The sequence below is a fragment of the Meleagris gallopavo genome, chromosome 1 (assembly GCF_905368555.1).
Source record: "Meleagris gallopavo chromosome 1, MGAL_WU_HG_1.1, whole genome shotgun sequence".
In the NCBI taxonomy this organism is placed as follows: domain Eukaryota; kingdom Metazoa; phylum Chordata; class Aves; order Galliformes; family Phasianidae; genus Meleagris; species Meleagris gallopavo.
This window is the reverse complement of record NC_139404.1, coordinates 28,767,855-28,787,395: the sequence shown is the minus strand read 5'-3', so window position 1 is coordinate 28,787,395 and position 19,541 is coordinate 28,767,855. Positions and strand designations below refer to the sequence as shown.

The window sequence follows — 19,541 nt, the reverse complement described above, 5'->3', positions numbered from 1 at the left end:
AATCATAGTTGACACGCAGCGAGGGAAAAACAGTCTTCCAACAAATTGAACTCAGCCCCGTCTGAACTGCAAGGAAGCGTGGGATTCAAGAGCAAAGCTAACACTAACATTGAAAAATGCTGCCAGATCTAAATTCTACTGCAAAGACCTACCTGTGTAATAGTTTTACTGATAATCACTGACTGGATCGATCTAGTATTTTACAATGCTTATTGTGATCACCATAATTATTATCAGTCAATATTACCCTGGTTTCTTCATTAGCCATTAACCGAGATCTCTACAGTTAATCTTTAAAGCTTTAAGTAAAACAAAACTTTATACCAGAAAGGGAAAAGCGAAACCAGATATTCAAATATATCTACAAGGAAAGGAACTGAAGCCAGACTTTGAAGTCCCACTGCTGTGCTAAATAAGCCCTATTCCTCAACACGTCACATACATCCAGCCAGTGGCATGCAAAAGCCAGAAGGCAAAAAGCCAGCTTTTGGCACACACTCTTAAACAGGGCAATGTCTTTCTTTGGCATCACAACACACATGGTAATGTGACTGTGTATTCTTTTCTAACAAATACTGTGTTGGAAGCCATTTACATAAGCACTCCTTGATATACATATATATATATACATAGTCTCCTCTTCCACTAGATACAAGACTGCTCTCTAACAGCACCTCTACAGGAAGCATGCACTGGTAAAAATGGGAGGATTTTTCCAACTACCCTACCAGAATACCAAGTCACATATCTCACAATGGAAAATCCACCAACAAAGGAAATTCCACATCAGGAGAAGGTTTGAGATTTCACAAAGAGTACAAACAACTCTAGAAAGCACAAAACATTTTTGTGAAGAGAACTTTACTCACTTGGCTTCCATATTTAATTTTATGTACAGTAACACTCTATTTAAACAGTCATGAACATAAGATGGTTCAAAAGTTAATTAACCCAAATGTTTCTCTAAGAAAATACTCAGACATTTTAGGAAGTGCGTTTCCTATGTTTCTTCTTAACAAGAACATTTTGGTGATAATATTTACTATCTCTTTATTAAGCATTTTGAACAAATTATACACACCAGGGAAAAGAATCTAGACAGCACATACGCTTTCTGGAATTCCTCTTTATACACTTAAGGATCTCTGTCTTTCCTAGCAGCAGAACACACAACAAATAGAAAGGGGGAAAAAAAAAAAAAAAAAAAAGGCTAAAAACACATTACAATAAGAGAGATGATGCCACCTGCACTTTTAGTAACCTTGACTTATGAGAAAGCATTCCAAATACTGAACTTTAATTAATAATTGAACCTCCTTCTCCCATCTTTTCCTGCCATTAAAAAATATTTTTAACTGACAATTAATATGCCAGTGGATATCATAAGGAAACTGAATACATCACATTCTAGCTATGAGAAAGTCTGAATAATGATTATTCCCCAAGCAGTTTCCCTGCAAGTCCATCACTACAATATGCAAAAGCACATTATAAGTACAACTCAACATATGAAATAGGTCAGCCCATTTTTCCGTTAGACTGCAGGTAACTGAAGATAATATATATATTTTTTCTGATTATTTCAATTGTTCAGTCCTGCAAGAGGATTTTCCACACAGTTCACCCCTTGTCCTCAGGGCACAAATACTGGCACTGCAGCCAGAATTTCTACCACAGTTAATTCCTTCTGTGACATTAGAGAGCAGCCAAACACTTCATGACTTTGTGGACCTTTCCCAGCAGCCTCTCCAGCTTACCACATGCAGACATAAAAGCCGTGTAGATATTTGCAAGCGAAATGGTCCCTAAAGGCATATACAAGAGTGCAGTGGCAGAACCTGAAATCCTCGACAGATACTGGTCAGGGTCTCATGCCATGCAGCCACAGCTGGCTCCTGCTGGTACACTGAGGACAAACATCTCCTTTCTCCTTAGGACCACACATGACTTCTAACCCCACAGCCTCACCACTCCAGCAGTGATGGCTACCACAGACACTCTGAACATCCTACATAGGAGCATTTGCTGTTTCTTAAATCTTTCAAGGTCATCCCAATTCCTTTCCATTTTCTTAAGCAGTAATTAAACCTGATTGGTATTAGTGAACTCTTCCCAGTAATCGTGAGGCTGCTCTTTTAATGAAAAGCATCTTCTCAAGACAGTGGAATTCCAAGAGCCAGAAAAAAAATAATAACAATATGGAATAAAACAACAACAGCAATCCTCCAGCTAGTTGGAGAACACAAGGCTAAGCTGCATCTATCAAATTAAAGGTGCTTGTAGACTTTTGCAGATGGAGTTCTCTCAGGTTCAACTCTGGCACTAATGCATATGAAGCATATGAATTCTACACATGACTTGGTAGGAAGATTACTCATTCTACACTGCTTATGTTGTTTCAGAGGTCAAACTTCATGGTCAAAACCTTCAGGGAATAAACCATACACAGTCAGACCACAAAGGAAATGAAAACGAATGTTTGCTTTGCTTCATTTCACTGATTATTAGGGTTTGCCTCTGTTTATTTAAAAAAAAAAAAAGAAAAGAAAAGAAAAAGGGAAAAAAAAAAAAAAAAAAAAGAAAGAAAAAGGTAACCTTCCTCCTGGAGAGAAAGAATGAACAATATTTTTCCACCTGAGAGAAGAAGGATAGGTAGTTTCCTAACTTCCTCAAAGTGAAACAATAAAAAAACCACAACAATGAAGGTCATGCAAGTTCACATCATCACATTATGAAGAAATGACTGAACAGATGCCGTTTGCCTGTCCACACTAATGCTTTAACCTTAAATACAAAATGCAAACAACTATAAGAGACAATTTCCAATGGGTTATATGAAGAAATCACAATTCCATTTCAAGGCTCAGTCCATGGCATAAAAAAGGACTATTGGGAAAATTATTTTTATGAACCACTGCTTCTTATAAAAAATTATAAGTAACCTGTTAACAGTCATTTATTTCACAGGAGAACAGAATGATTTTTGTTTTAATAATAACACAAAAGAAAAATAGTAAGCTTATAACACACAAAATAGCTAGTATCTATCTTCACTGCAACCACAAAGCAAGTTCTATAAACAATTATCTCCATCTAAGTTTTTAAACTATTCCATTTATTGATGTTGAGGTGATACTTATAGGCTGGTAATTCCCCTTGCTTTTGAAAAATGATTAGCCTAACAGTATCATCAAACTAACTTTCATAAAGCCACTATCACAAGAACAACTGTAGTTGAAATTAGGCAGTGGGTTTAAAGTTATAGGGTGAACAGAAAAGAAAATACTATTACAAAATCTCATTTCCTCTACAAAAAGAGGTCAAAAAAGCCAAAGGCCCAGGTATTTTTCAACTTCCAGACACTGGACTTCATGAAATCCCTGGAGTAGAAGAACTGCTGGTTGCTACCAGGCCTTGTCGTGCAGGACGCCACAAAGGTCTTACCTTAAGAGGACTTCTGGATGAAATGGCTCACTGTCAGTTAACACAAAATGGCTGACATTGTAAACCCTTTAATACTTCCCCCCCAAAACAACAACTAAACCCCTACCATATGCTTCTTTGGCAGCTATCATTCCTGCCAATGCTGAAGGTAGCAAAATTGGCTTCCTGACATCACTGACGGGTAAGACTCACATGAAGCTGTTTTGCCTTAGGCCTGAGGATTATATCCATAGCAAAACACATCAGGAAGCCAGCCTCCAGAAAGGCTAGCTCTCTGAAAAATGTACAAAAATCTGATCATTAGAAGAATCCTTAATCCCCGTTGTTAAATTCAAGATGTAAAGAATAGAAAAGACTGGAGAAAATCATACTATTCAATACCTCAACCGTTTTTTTTTTCATGGCATTGCATATCCCTGTAGGTTACTGATATAATCTCAGTATGGCTTTTATAGCTGCCACTGTTGTACCCATCCCCTGAATTGTTATCTCACAGACTATTGTCTGCTTTTTTTATCTCATGACTTTTCCTTTATCCTTCCTCCTGAGGTATGTGCAGGAGCTGTATGCCTTTTACAAGACAGTAAACAAGCACAGAAAATGAAAGCCTGGCTACAGTGAATTCAGTGGCAACATTTCAGGGTTTCCTGGATTTTATCAGGGAAAAAAAAAGTGTTTTATCAACAGCAGTTGGGGTGACAGCAAAAATAAGGCTTAGGCTCTTAATGTATAAATCAGTGTATATCACAGTATAAATACAGTGATCCCCCCCAAATCCTGCTCTAGGCTTTTAGGAAACCAGATGACAACTTCCTTCCATGCCTGGTTGAATGCATTGCCACCAGCTGTCTGGGCAGCCAGGGCTGTTTACCTTAGAGCAGCCCAGATCCCCATGGCACCATCCTCCAGGACTCCCCAGGGAGCCTTCACAATTCCGTGTTGCTCTGTGGTAGGAGCGTAAGCCCAGGCCAGAGGCTCTGGGGGTCTGTCTCTATTGGGCAGCCAATGCTGCTGAGGTCCAGCTCCTCTGCAAGGACCAAACACTCAGTCGTTAGCAATGCCCCAACACAGAAACCTCCTCTGGAGTACAGTTTGTATAAACCTAGTTACTTAGATGAACACTGCTCAATTACCAGTTTAAAGAAAAGAAGCAAGCAAAAAGAAAAGCCAGAGAAGCTGTGACTGCTAACCACAACCATCTCCTATTCATCAGGGAAAGCCAGTTTTTATGAAGTTAATTTTAAAATTCTTTTTACTTCAGCAGAGAAGTTCCAAGCAGTTCCTAGGACATGGCTAGAAATGCCTGACAAAGTCTACTTGATCATCTTTTTACTATAAATGCCTTGGTCTACTAATATGAGACAGTGCAGCTGTTAGGAGAACTCTGTAAAGCTGGGCTCTAAACTTCTGCAGCTTAACTGAGAGAAAATGATACACCTACAGTTTCGTTAAATCCTTGAGCACAATTTTTTTTCTTTTTTTTTTAAATTTCAAACAGATAATTCAATATTCAGAACAGCTGCATGGAAGGATTCAGAATTGGGGGTCTCTTTTGTTTATAAATTTAGATACGAACTAGAAGGGAATATTAGGGATTGCAGTGACATTAAATCAGATCTGCTTTTGTTACTGATTTAATTTAAGTGGGACAGTTCAACTAACTTCCACAAAATTATATCTAGATTCTTTTCTGTTCACATTTTCCAGAGCTAAAAGTATCCTGCCACAAAATTTCTATTAAAAATAAAGATTATGTATAAATGAACCCCAAAATACATTTGAGGTGATATAGCACAAGATGGTACATTCCCATTTCTGGTGAGATTCATGAGGAGAGTCTGGAATAGGTAATAGTACACAGCAAAAAAAGGTGATACAAAATCTTTTGTCAGACACCTTCAGAAAAGGAGAGTTAGTGACAAATTCCACACTGAGGAGTAGTCACGTAATGTCTCTCATGGCATAAGAACCAAAAATGAGTATTAGTGGCTGGAGGCTGGTTCAGAAAGAAAATAAAGATCACATTATCTAGTGTATTTAATTCTCTGAATAAATCCAGACTTCACTAAGATCAGAGAAGGCAGGTCCCAATGACAAAAAAACACTCTTGGCCTCCAGTCTTCTTTCATTATTGCAATGCCAGCTATTAGGATCATGCTCTGAAAAATACAGAAGTGCCTCTGCTTTCTCAGCAGGCAGGCCTGATGTCTCTCCTGTGAACACTTTTCAGTGTGAAGAGATGAACCACTACTACTCAGTACTTCAAGTAGCCCAAGGGATGTCAAAACGAACATAAAATCAGAACTCTAAAGTGGTGAAAATTTGAGCCTTATGCTAATTATGGAAACCAACACAAGAAGCAAACTGCATAATCAGTCTTCAGAGGATTTAAAAACGCTGCAAGCAGGCTCTACTATCATCTAAGGTCAAATGTAAAATGAAAATGTGCAACCTTTTAGCTTTAATCCCAGCTCTTCTATCACTTACTTTTTCGAGCCATCCCAGACTGCCTCTGTTTTCCCTTCCAGCTTCCTTCTCTTCTCCCTTTCAATTTTAACTTCATCTGACCTGAGACAGTTTCTTGTTATGTAACTCCAGAAAGTTTACAGTGGTCTTCAGCTGACCTCTGAAAGTACTGTGTTCTCTCTCTCCCTTTCCTCTTTTTCTCTGCGTTAAATTCCTCATTTTGAAAACAAAGCTTAAAAATTCCAGCAAACAGAAACATTTCCATATGATATCCATAAAACTGAAAGGAAAATCAGCATTTCCTTGAGTTTCACCTAAAGCTAGTAAAGATCACTGGTGACAACTGATTAGATGCTGCTCCAGTCCCACTCATAGAATCACAGAATCACAGAATTGCTCAGGTTGGAAAAGATCTTAAAGATCATGAAGTCCAACCACAACCTAACCATACTACCCTAACTCTAACAACCCTCTGCTAAATCATACCCATTCCATTCAGTCTTTGGCATATTACCTCTTACTTTCCACTAAGCAGGAAGATTTCTCGCCATTTAGCTAAGAAATTACTTAAATTCTCTTCTTTCAAGTTCTATTCGTAATAGACACCAGCACCCAACAGGTCCCACCTAATTAAGGGACTCAAAGTAGACTTCCTACTTGGCTGCATGTTCATTAGCTCAATCCTGCTTATGCAGCATGCTGGAAATAACAACGAAGTGCCTCACAAAGTAGAATGTAGGGCCATAAATTTCAAATTGAGACAACTTCGATTTATCCACCGGCAGGCGTATGGAGACAAGGACTTTGGTGGGTGCTCAGCGGCACTAGATGCTGCCTGGTGCCTTCTCAGGGGGAAGTTGAGAGCAAAACTGAGGCATTTTCATGCCCTGAGGACAGGTGAAGAGGCACTCAGGAGCACAAGGGTGCTTCACCAATGCATAGTGGTACCTGAAAAGCTTTTATTCTTAGAATGTGAGGGTTTGACTTTTTGTTTTAATGCCAATTGACACATGCGAGACACAGCCATCAAAATAAAGGTCTTTAGCATTCAAACAAATGCTGTTTTCTGAGCGGGCCCCCATGGTCCCTGCACTGCTACCCCAGTGACAGGCAATGAGCCTGGAGGAGGGGGTGGGGAAGAGCAAGGAATACATATTCTAAGGACGTCTTCATTTCCCAGCAGCTCTACAACAAAAAGCTCTCCAGTGCTGAATCGACCTCAGTACAAACAGTAGCAGAAAACAAGTCTCGCTGTAAGCATTTGCATGGCTTTCCTCTGCAGACATGCTTTGCTTTCCTTTGTTTATTGCATTTTCAGTACACGAGCACACTGACCGCCCACAGAATCAGGTAGCCTAGTACTGGAAAGGTGAGAGATGAGGCGAGGATCGCTGCCTTATATGAATATAAATTACTCTATCTGATCCACATATGCTAGTGAGCCACAGCTCATCCTCAGTCAGTTCATGTCCCTGACAGGCTAACTTGTCCCAGACTCTCCAGAAATCATGCAGATGAAAGAGCCAAAGCTGAGGAATAGGAATTATAGGACTGGAGAGTTAAAAAGGGATTTGCGTATCAAGTAGTAATGCCTGTCTTGGCTTAATTTAATTTATCATATTCTATTGCTGCTTCCACCTCCCACCCACAGCAGCAAACCAGGACTGTACACAGAGATAGCTGTGCTGTGAGCCGCTGCCTGATCCCTGCTGTAACACCTGGTTACTAACATGCTCAGTATCCTTTGGGCTCTGACCTGCATACACTGAAACAAAGATAGCAAGGGGTTTACAGATGAACATAGGATCTGGCAGTGAGCATACTAAGTCATTTCTCAGCTCTCCTTCTGCACCTTATCAGTGACATTTCCCTAACAGCACAAGATGCAGCACCAGGCTCACTGCATTTAACTCCCCAAGGAACCTCACTCAGGTTCTCCTCAGGGAAGCACCTTTATCTGGAAGCACCAGAGTAGAAAGTAAAAGCATTAGTTCATTCTGCACCTTGGTTGTTTGTATCCACAAACACTCCAACTCAACAGCACAGAGGATAAATAAAGGGAAGAATGCCCTAGCATCTTGCCCCCACCCTTTTAATTTGCTAATCATTTCAGTAGCATTTATTGCTGTGCAACGTTAATGCAAGGAATGTTTCACAAATGCATTCACTGTGAACCAGAAATAGCTTCTTTTCTTGCTAAACACACGCAGCCATTCTAAGATTGCCTAATCCCCTTCAGAGTGCAACCCAAATTTCTCATTCTCTGGCACGGAAAAGCAGGCACCGACCTACTCCAGTCTCTCCATTTTGCACTTTCAGATCAGTTTGGCAGTTCAGAGCTGGGAGGGGGAAAGGGAGGAGATGGAAACGTGCTGCTGTGCTTTTCCCTCTGCTACTGCTATAAGAAAAGATGATGGTTGGATTATGAGCAACTATTGAACTAAAGGGAAGTGTTCCACCTAGAGACTATCTTCACGTGCCAGAGCAGCGGGCAGTTACCTGCAAGCAGACATTCTTTTAGAATTGAACATGCCTGACAGTTCATTGGTAAAAAATGATGCAGAGGTATTGCCCCCAGTAGTAATTAACAATGTTAATCTTCTTCTTCCTCTCTATGGTGATAAAAAGAGTCATTTTTGTATTTAATTAATGCAGAGGATCATTTTGGAAACTGGCTAATGAGGCTCTGATCACATTACCATGAAAATGTGCATTAACACTGCAACTGAGGAGGCTGCTTCATGTGTAGAGAATCCACTTTGTAATTAGCCCACTGCGAAATGAATCACGTCAGGAGGAACTCGCAGGGAACCAGTCGGCAATGGGCACTTAGCCGCTGCTGTGCCAATAGACCACCAACGCTGTGAGCTGTTTTCTCCTCCGTGCTGCCTGTCAGCAGCAGCGCAGCCCCAAACTGCAGCGCTCAGCCTCCGTCAACGGCAGTGTGTCAAAGCGAGGACAAATTACGGAGGGGGAGCGAGCAGATGCTGAAAGGCACTAAACTTCAGTCTGTGAGGTTCCGCTGTGCCGAAGGAAAAACAAACAAAAAGCCGCAAATCAAATGCTGATTCAATGGGATCCGTGCAAAATTGTGGGCTATTATGGTAAGTGCTTGTTTCGTCTTTTCTCGTCTTATTCCGTAGGAGCTGGGAACACGTTAGCAGCACACTGCTACGCTGCTGCTCATGCTGCTACCATACTATTCTCCTGCTGCTGAATGAGACGCCGAAATAATGGGATGGGATTAGGATCTTTGTCTAGTAGTAAGCAGGAATAACACACGCAAGGGATGAACAAGAAGCACACCTCACCCATGGAGACCCTGTTGTGCTTGGTACCTGGTTAAAGGTAACAAGCATATTCTGGAATAATTTCCATTTTAATTAATTTGCAAATTTAATACACATCTCAGCCAGCACAGACACCATAAAAACTTTGTTCCTTAACTTAGAAATACCTGACACCACAGACCCAACGTTATCAGAGACAGCAGTGCAACTTTACTGAAATGAGTCTTATTAGCAAAGCCAAGGGCTCTGTCAAAACACCACCGACATGGTTCAGTGAGACTGCTGCTATATGACTGACATCTTGGCAGAAGATGCACAAAAATGTTAAAAGAATCCCACAGGAAGTCATCTGAAGGGGGAGTGGCAAACGAACAGAAAACAACAGACACCCAAAATACCAGTAATTACCACCCGCCGCCCCCTCCCCCAGTATAACTTAGCAAATTTGCAAAAGGAAAAAATAAAAGCAAAAGAAAACAAAAGCATCTCTACTTACTGTCTGCAAAGCACACACATTTTTAGTCTGGAGATGCTGGTAATATCCTCTGCACTCACCTGTGAAACTTCATAGAGCAGTTTGTAGTGTTCCTCTCTCTTCTGAAAAGTGCACAGATTGCAGCCCATTCTAATACGAAACACAGGAGCAAAGCCTCTAATTTCCCCAGCACTGGAAGGCAAATGCACTGACAGGGAATCACCCTCCAGACTTGACTACTGTTTTTCATCAGTCACTCCAGCCCAGAAACACAGACACACCACTGTGCGCGGGAAGCACCAGGCAGGGCACTGTGTAGCAGCATGCTCTTCTTCCCTTTCCCTAACTATCTTACACTCACGTATACACACAGAGTTTCGACTCAGTTCATGGCAACACTCCCCCTGTCTCTGCATCAGTGCACATGACTACACAGATTCTCACTCATGAATATTAATAGCCTCTCATTGATTATTTATGACAGAACGTGTTAGCGGGGAGGAGTGTCATAGCTGCTGCTGATGACAGATGAATATTCACTAATTAAGAAGCAAATGTACTGTGGTTAAACAAAATTCACTTGTGTCAATACCATCTCTGTTTATTAAGGTTAGAGGGACTGGGGCTCGTGCATTTCACCCACGCTTGCCTTAATTTTTATAGTAATTGTGAGACTAATTCATGAATGGGGACAGGAAAGGCACAAGCCAAGTCTTATGTTAGGTCTCCACCTTGTGCAACAGGGATCATCTAATACATTTACGGTATTTGTAAGCATTTTAAGGGAGTGCTTATAAAACCTGGGCTGATGTTGCTAAAAAATTAAAAGCAAAAAAGGAGAGAAAATTAACCCAGATGCTTTCACTGCTAGCATCAACTATGACATAGCCAAATTTAGCCAAAATTTCAGTGTACTCATAAAAAGCACAAGTCTGCAATAACTCATCATAAATACTCAGTACTATGTGGAATTGCAGCATTTTACATATATGCACACACTGTACTGCTTATTAAATAATCTTGCTTACAAGTCACTTTTGGCATGTAAAACAGATTAGTAGTAATTATAGCCCCAGTTCAACAGCTATACCCTCTTGGACTCCCAGATATCAAAGCTCCTATTATAACATGTCATTATATCTAATTTTACCATTTGTAAATTAGATTTTAAAGCCTCCGCGGTTCTCAGTGTGTGTAAAAGGCAAGAATGCATTTAAAATTAAACCTACATGTTAAATGCTAGGATCGATGGAAATCACCACTTAATTCCAAGTTGACATTAATTCCTATGCTGTATATTGTGTAATCCATTAGAAAAATTCCGCAAGGTAATAAGAACCATAAACAGAGATGGAACATGAAAACTTTCTTTTGTTTCTTCATTCCTTTATCAGTAACTCTGCTAATCGAGAACTATGCCCTCGTTACAAAGCATCTTTAATCTGGAGGCGATAGCAGGTGGGATCCAAAGCAAAAATAATTACTTGGAAACCAATGAGACCAGTTAGGAGATTGACACTGGGCCCTAAAGAGTTGTAATTACTAAGCACTGATGTACAGCTACTGTGTGGGGTTTTTTTTGGTGCAGTTTCCTAAAAGTGCTTTGTCAAACATTTAAAATCGATAACAGGAAATGATTCTAATGAGCACTAATTGTTAACAAATTGGCTTTGCATCCAGGAGCACCTCAAACACCACCACCACTGAGTAGCAAGAAGATCAACAGTCATGCACTGCTTATCAGTCCTGCCCCTTGGGATGCAATAATCCTATTTTCTGGGCCTTCATTTTACCTAACGGCCAGGATGTAAGCCAAACAGAGAAACCTAGGGGAAAGACTGGACCATTGCTGCGAACTCTATGTACAAGTAAAGCTTGCGAGAACCTCTATGTAAATTACAGATAGTTTGGAACTAAATTTTAATTAATTAAATTTAATCTCCTTTAATAAATGGGCAGAGTCAGGAGGAATCAAATAGTGATGATTAACAGAGCAAGTTCTTCTTACATCAGCTTGTATATCAGAAATACAACATTAAGATTTATTTTATTTGGCGATAAAACACAAGTAGACAAGTTCAATTCAGAACTCTCTTTAAGTCCAAGGGATCCCAAGCCAAAACGTGGAGGCAGGTTCATCATTGTTTGAAAGAATCAGCCTGTGTTCTCCTCCACGCCGCAGTGAAATGCTGCTTATGCTGAGAGGTTTAAACCCATGAAGCAAACATTAACACAATCTTTGAAGGTTTCTATATTGTGAGGTGCAGAAGGATTCTCAGATGTGCAAATTTTGAACCTAAGAAAGTCAGATCAAGGAACCAGACAACAGTCATGCAAGGACAGCCATGCCATCTTTCGATGAAAGTGTTCTCTCCTTCCACTGACACAACTTCCTATGACACATTCACAGTCTGAAAGCTAAACTAGACTCATAAAAGGAGCCATGATTTACCCCAGTATATTTTTGCTAGCCCCTTACAATTAATTCTTAAAAAAGAAAAAAGAAAAAAGAAAAAAGAAGATATATTACTACAGGAATCCGGTTTTACATGCACAAGAAACAAACAAAAGAAACAACAAACATGAAATAAGCAGTGGAAAACTGCAGTTAATCTTTCATCAGTTTCCCTTGACAGTTTCTTTTTTCATTGCTCTTCCTCTGCTTCTTTTGTTTCCTTCTCTGAAGCCGACATAGGCTCTTCTGCATTCATTTATCAAGTGCCTGCCCTTTGCCCATACGTAGAATAAAAAGGGTTCTGTCTCCTGCTTCTACTGCCACTTATGGGCACAGTCTGCAGGGCTGAATAGATTTACTTGAGGAAATATATATTTCCAGGTTCTTGAGCTCCATCTAAAATATGCTGCTTTGATTTTACATGTGGTCAAAATACCAAACTTCATGCATCACAAAATGAAATCCAAAGCAAAACTCGATTAACTAATGACTAAATTGAAATGTATTATGTGATTTTGTTTAGCTGAATTTTACATAGGGAAAGAAATCAATCTCCTTTCTTCCTCCCTTCCTTCCTTTTCCACCTCCCCTTAATCCCCCTCCCACATCAAATTTGTAGCTAAATGGACCAAGGAGGTACTAAACCATAATCAAGTAATTCTTATTCTACATGTAATTCAAAGATATTTGAATAATTCAATACTTTTCTTGATTGTGGAGTTCTCTATGTTCATCACCTACAATTTAATGTTACCTTAAAGACTAAAATCATAATTTACAGTCAAACCAGGAATGCAGTAATGCAAAGTGATGGAGTTCAATTTCAGAAGAGTTACAGAAAAATTTCTGTTAACAATTTTTAAACAAGGTGCCCTTGTTTAGGTCCACTAATTCATTTTAAGTGTCAAGGAGATGACTTATACACTTGGTATGTAGTTTCCTCATTGAGATACAGAAGCGTCTAACTGTAAGCAGTCGTGCTTGCAAGTTTATCATTCCAAATGAGAAAAATTTAAGGCAATGACACCACAAATTAAAGGTCACTCACTCTTTTATCTTCTTTATCACACAGCTAAAAGACATTACATGAATGATAATATTCAATTTCAGAGAAGACCATGAAATTGTCGGTCCAAACTCAGTGGTGAAGCTCAGTGAGGCAAATGTAGAATTCCAAGTTTTGTTTACCCTTCTCTAAACACACGCTCTCCCCCTGAATTTACCAAGTCCTATGCATACTCCATAAATTTTGAAGAATCTCTGGGAATTCAGCTAACAGAATAGACAGCAATGCAATTTATAGTATTAGGGCTGCAAAGCTGTAAAAGAAAAATAATAAAGAAAAAAGAGACTTCCTTGGAGAATGGAATGTAGGACATGGAATCTCCATGTTCTGTTTTTTCCAGGAGAATTATATATCTGAAAATTATGCAGGTCATTCTGACTGCACATCAAATGTGGTCCATAAGTGATCCTACCATCAGCCTTAGATGCCTCCTGGAAGGTAGGGGCCACCCATCATATGGCAGAAGTCCTGTTTATTGGGACTTTTTCCATCCATGGTTGAATTGACATTTATGAACTTTACTATGAAACAGTGGGATTACCAGTTCATACTGTAAATTTGTTTAAAAAAAAAAAAAAAAAAAAAGGAGAGCAAGCACATGAAGAACTTTCTCTGCCAGAATACCTTTCAACATCGGAGTTACTCATCCTTTTTGCTCTCCACAGAAAAAATAAAGCAAATAATGAACAAATTAAAACCCCACACTCAACATGTTATTTACCATTCTTGTTTAAACAGGCTTGTAAGCTTTCTTTGGGGAACAGTACCATGCCTTTACCAGGCCTACTAGCCAAACTTCTGATAGCTCAGATACCTTATTTCTCTTCTCAAAGTTTCATCTATGATACTGTTTTCTGAGGCTTTCACTCAGATTGGCTTCCCTATCTTTTCTTAAACCACTCCCATAATCAAATATAGAGGTGTTAGATGATAGCGAATTATGTCTCTTCTACCAAATAAGCAGTGTCAGTTGAATGGTCAGTGAAACTCTAAGAGTCTTCTCGAAACTAAGAATTTTCTTAACAAATTCTGAAAGAAACTGGACTTTCTCTTCCTCATCAATTACTTAGAAGGAAACCATATGGCCCACTTTTACTTTCCCTCCTACCCCTTGCCTGCCCCTCCCTCCCCATCACAATATCATACGAAACTGGACTGGTTGTAGCTTTTACTGTGTTCATGAGTTTCAACTCTGGAGTGTACTCGATAGAATTACTCGTAAATAAGCTTAAAATGATTTAAAGGAAATGACAACTTTTTTTCAAGATATCCAAAACCAAAACAGCTGAATAGAGTTGCATAAAAACTTTTGATTACAGAAAAAACCATAGAATCATAGAATCATAGAATGGCCTGGGTTGAAAAGGACCACAATGATCATCTAGTTTCAAACTCCCTGCTATTTGCAAGGTCGCAAACCACTCGATCAGGCTGCCCAGAGCCACATCCAGCCTGGATGGAATATGAAATCCCATGTCAATTAAATAAAGCACTTAGGGAACACTGTTAAAACATCCAGAACTATGGGTTCTAAAGTCATTAATTATACTCAGAAAATAGACCTGGAGTTGTGGATACTCTCCTTGAAATACAAGTTCAGTACTCAGCCACAGGAAGAGGTCAAGCAGAATGTGAGGATTTTTAGGAAACAAATGACAACAGAGCAAAAACTGTCATTGGGAAACTGAACAAAAGCAAGCAGTACCTACACCTGAACAAAGCCATCAATTTTCCATCTGTAAATCATTCCACGGAAATGGAAGTGTTATGGAGAATAGATGGGAAACACAGATGAAAAACAGATGGAAATTCACTTTCTCCACCTTTTTGGTCTTAATCTTTATTTTTCCCTCTAATTCTGACATAGAAGCCATTCCTTCTCACATTACACAGAGAAATAATCAGATTTAAAGCAATAGAAGGAAGTTTGCATTTTTTTTTTTTCCAAGTAACTATGGAACTCATTACAAAACCCATTGGAAAAAAAAAGCTGAAAAAGGTTCAGAAAAGTATGAGACAACTTTATGACAAAGAACTGTCAGCAGTCATCTGCCTGCTTAAGAAGTCTGCAATTCACTGACTCCTGGGAGCTATGAGACAGCAGTGAGAGAGCTCTCCATGCTTCCTCCTGTCTGTGTGTTTATTGTTGGCCTCTGAAATCTAATACTGGCAATATGATATCTTTACTAATTCAATTCTAAAGCTGAAAATTTACCAGTTCTTGCACAACAAACTAGGATATGTACTAAATCCAAAGTTCTTTAGCCAATGTTAGCTGGTAAAACTTCATATAATCTAACTGCATTACAAGTCTTTACTAATGGTTGCAGAATGACTTTGAACTTTAAAAATGCTTATAAAACTACGTTTCATCACTACCCCCACTGGTTTCAAAGCTTTTCAAGTCATGTATTTAAAAACAAAAACAAAAACAAAAACATACATACACAAAAAAATAAACCAACAAACAAACCTCAGAATTTGTTATTAATTTTTTTCCCCACATCTGAAGATTAAACCTGAGCTTTTTCGCATCTGTAAGAAAATCTGTCTATAGATCTGAGACACTACAAGCCAACTTTAGGCACAGAGCCTGAAACGCCTCGATGGGAAACTGAGCCCACAACACAAAACACTAATTCAAATACAGAAGCAGCAGGAACTGGTTCACAGGATGGGAGCAGCAACAGAGAATCCCTGCCTGTTCTCTGTCCTCTGGTACCTGCATCATTAGAAGCGCTTTTTATTTTTATATTCTTACTTATTAAAAAAAGTAACACCTGTCTTGTAGGAGTATTAATTCAATGAACCTTTTAAAGACTTTTCAGAGCTTTGCAAAGAATGGACTACATAGTGATGTTACACCCATCTTAAATTCTTCTACTGAGGCCACCCCTGCAGTCTCCAGCAGTCAAATGTAATTATGTCTTGTGTGGTTTACTAATTAAAAGTTTTAAGTAGTATGCATAGTGTGCAAATCAGTATAAAAGTACGAAAGAAAGAAAAAATGACTTTTGATCTGAGAAAGTCTCTTGCTAAAATGACGATGAGCAATGTGAGGAATGAAAAAAGCTAAACAACAGAAAGACCAGAATGATGTTTTCAATTCAGGGTGGCTAAAATACATGACATAGAGGTAGATAGGACTGCTTGCTTTTCTGGTTGCCTTCTGGCTTAACTGCCTTTAGCTGGATAAATCTAAACAGTAGTTCTGTCACATGCAAGTATTTCCAAAGTGAGGTCAAGATTCTGGGAAAAGTATCCTGTCATATAATGCAGTATCATTATAAGGATATATTTACCAATACAGACACTTCACTGTTTACTGGCAAAGTTCATTCAAGTAAAAATCTGGAAGACTGATCAAGTGATAAATTCAATATAATAGATTATTTGGTCTTGCCCAGTGTAAACCACCAACTGCCTTAAAAAGCAAGATTGGGCAAGTCTTTACAACTTTGGATGTTTTTTCATAGTATTAAAGTGCAAAAAGAGAACTGTACTGAATCAGGCCATAAAATCAACTTCTTTCCACTCTGCCAAAACATAAAGGTGCTGTAATATTATTGTCAGAAATTCATATTACTATTAAAAATAATGTGTACTATTGTTAAAAAAAAAAAAAAAATCAATATAAAAATAAGTAATTTCTTAAGTAAAGTCTCCAAAGGAATAGTAGGGCAGAGGGGAGATGGTGGGTTTTTGTGATCTCATTACACTAAAATTATTATAAAGTTGTATATGTGCCTCTCAAATCTGGCACACCTGATAGAATGATGGATGCAGGAACTGCACTGTGCAGTGCTACAGGAGGAATCATTCATACTGCTCCAGTGTCTGACAGCTGGCTAGTTTGATTTTAAATTACAATTTGAACAGAAATCAGCTCTGTTTGTTGACAGCCATTAACTGACTGCCATAAAAGCGACATTAATTGTGTTGTAGCCAGAAAAGGTTTTCTAATGATCTAAAAGCAGCACTCCCTCCTATGAAGGTTTACTTTATACCCTGTTCGGGCTTTCTAATGCGTAAAATCACTGCCAACGCACCTGCTTTCTAGAACACCATTAGGTAAAAATCCCAATGAAGTCCAATCAACCTGGCTTTAGTTACCTTGCCGTCTGCTCTATAAGAAAATTAATGTTATTAGCTGTGTTTTCCTCTGAAAATTGCTGGTGTTGTGTTACCACGCCAGCTGTCTGGGAGGTGCACGGGGCTGCTGGACGCTGCCCTGGGCCTGGCAAGCTCCCGGACCTCATGCTGGCATCATGGGCTCCCCATGGCAGCTGCTTCACCAGTGTGGGGGCACCAGGACCTCCCAGCACAGCAAGCCCTGCCAGGCAGCCCCACAGCCCCACAGCCTGCTGTGCTCACCCAGGCCTTCATAAAGCAGAAATGCGCAGGTGTGGGGATGTGAGAAGGGTGAAGCAACTCTTGAAGGCCACATGGATAGAAATAAATGAAATCTGATTAACAAAGCCTCTTTTTTTTTTTCTTCTGCTGTGCTTTCTTGCAGAACCAATATTAGCATAGCAAATCCTGCTTTATCTCAGAAGAGAATTTCAGATGCTTAATCTGAAATCTGCTGTTTCCTCACAGAACAAAGAGGCAAACCAAGGAGCTTTTCAGCTTCAGAGGGACATTTGTCACAGATTGGTAGTTTTAGGGGACAGGCACCTGCCTTGGTGCCCAGCAGTGGTGACACCCATGTCTTTGCTGCTGCTCTCCTTCTGCCTTACTGCAGCACTCTGGTCCCAGCCCTCTGGACAGGTGAATTTTTCTGAATACAGTTTCCTAAGGACTAAATATGCTGGAGGACAGTAGCCCAAGGTCTGTTCGCAGCACAGGGGAAGCATTCAGTCATATTACAGTCAAATGGTGCAATTAAAGTGAACAGTTTAACTAATACTTGGTATAGCAACTATCAGAAACACAACAACAGAAATGTCAAAATCGCTTAAAAGAAAACTTGAGATGAGTGGCAGAAATTTAGGGTCTCATTCACTTTACCAAGATTGAAGTAGTTAAAAAATCCCAATGTATTCTGAGGATGGACCCCTCAGTGTTTTTCTTCACCATCAATTATTAGTAGATGTAAAAGTAGCAACACAAGTGCAATTCATCTGGGATGAAAAGCCTTTCCAATTAAGTTTTCACAATGTGAAAACTATCTCCCTGAAGTCTTTACATTTTGGATTTCAAAATATGCTCCTGTTGAAATGCACTCTCAAACCGTGAGTGTATTTTGATTGTCAATATCAGTCACAAATAAAGATAAAGCATAGAATAGAGAAACATGGTGAGAAATTACACAAAAATCTGCTCAAAAAAATTCTCCTTTATTAGTTCTCCATTGGTATTCTCTCTAGCCTAGAGTTGGGAAAAAAAGAAGTATCCCTATATTTAATTGATGTCAACATGCTTTGTCCAATACCACAGCATGTGCCTTTGTTATCCTTATACATTACCGAAAGAGGTTGAATGTTTTTGGAGATATTCTTTGGAGAACTCCGTCTCAAAAAGCTCCAGGCCACTTGCACAACATTTATCAGCTGCTCTAGCAAGCCAGGTGTTGTAATTACATTTGCAAGAGTTTAAAGATGCTCTCACACTGACACCTTCCCTGTGCCCCTGAAACTACCCATTGACTTTGCCCATTCAGACAAAGCACTCCGCTGTAATATAAGAACAGATAGACCTAATCTTACGTACTTCAAAGACAATTTTAGTAGTACCAAATCATTTAAGTTCAAAAGGAATACAGTGTGTTTCAGGACAGGTTGACATCTCCTGTGACTAAATCTGATCATATTTCTACTAGTTTGTGAGAACTCAGCCCCCGCATTTTCAACTCTTCGTTTTTAGAAGGGAGAGAAAGATTCTCTCATTTACCACAGGAAAGAAAACGACATCTGTGAAAAATGAATTTACTTATCAGGCTTCAGACTACAGGAGGCATGCATGAGAATATGTACTGGAGGGAAAAGCTGCACATTTCCAAAACTCCATTATATTTCATTTTTACAGAAATACAACTCGAGAAACAGACAAAAAAAAAGTAACCCTCTTCCCCACTCCCCTCCCCCCCCCCCAAAAAAAAATAATCAGAAAGACGTTCGAATAGAAGGGGAACTATTTAAGCTCTCAAAGTCAAGACTTGTTTCTGTCACTGGTCCTGTAGAGATACAATGCAAATCATAGATAAATAAATAAATAAATAAATAATAAAATAAAAATCAAGCAGAATAATGGACTGAGGAGGAGGAGAGTTGATTTTTCTGCAAGACCTTCACTTCTAGACTGAATCTCTTTCATTTCTGTTGAGTTCTTGTGTAGGACACTAGG

General features: G+C 39.3%; 1 protein-coding gene and 2 long non-coding RNA genes across 3 annotated transcripts in view; 1 reads left to right on the top strand and 2 right to left on the bottom strand.

The window, feature by feature from the left end:
* The window catches only part of LOC146545236 (uncharacterized), a 29,166-nt gene extending 19,093 nt beyond the window's left edge, over window positions 1-10,073 (bottom strand). The window contains exons 1-2 of the long non-coding RNA XR_014882124.1: window positions 9,756-10,073; window positions 8,610-8,932 (exon numbers count right to left, since the gene is read on the bottom strand). This is a non-coding gene — a long non-coding RNA (uncharacterized LOC146545236). The remainder of the gene's footprint in view (window positions 1-8,609; window positions 8,933-9,755) is intronic.
* The window catches only part of PDZRN4 (PDZ domain containing ring finger 4), a 245,593-nt gene that overhangs the window by 96,228 nt on the left and 129,824 nt on the right, over window positions 1-19,541 (bottom strand). The window lies entirely within an intron of this gene.
* LOC146545235 (uncharacterized) overlaps window positions 8,877-19,541 on the top strand; it is a 34,675-nt gene continuing 24,010 nt past the window's right edge. Inside the window, exon 1 of the long non-coding RNA XR_014882125.1 lies at window positions 8,877-9,014. This is a non-coding gene — a long non-coding RNA (uncharacterized LOC146545235). The remainder of the gene's footprint in view (window positions 9,015-19,541) is intronic.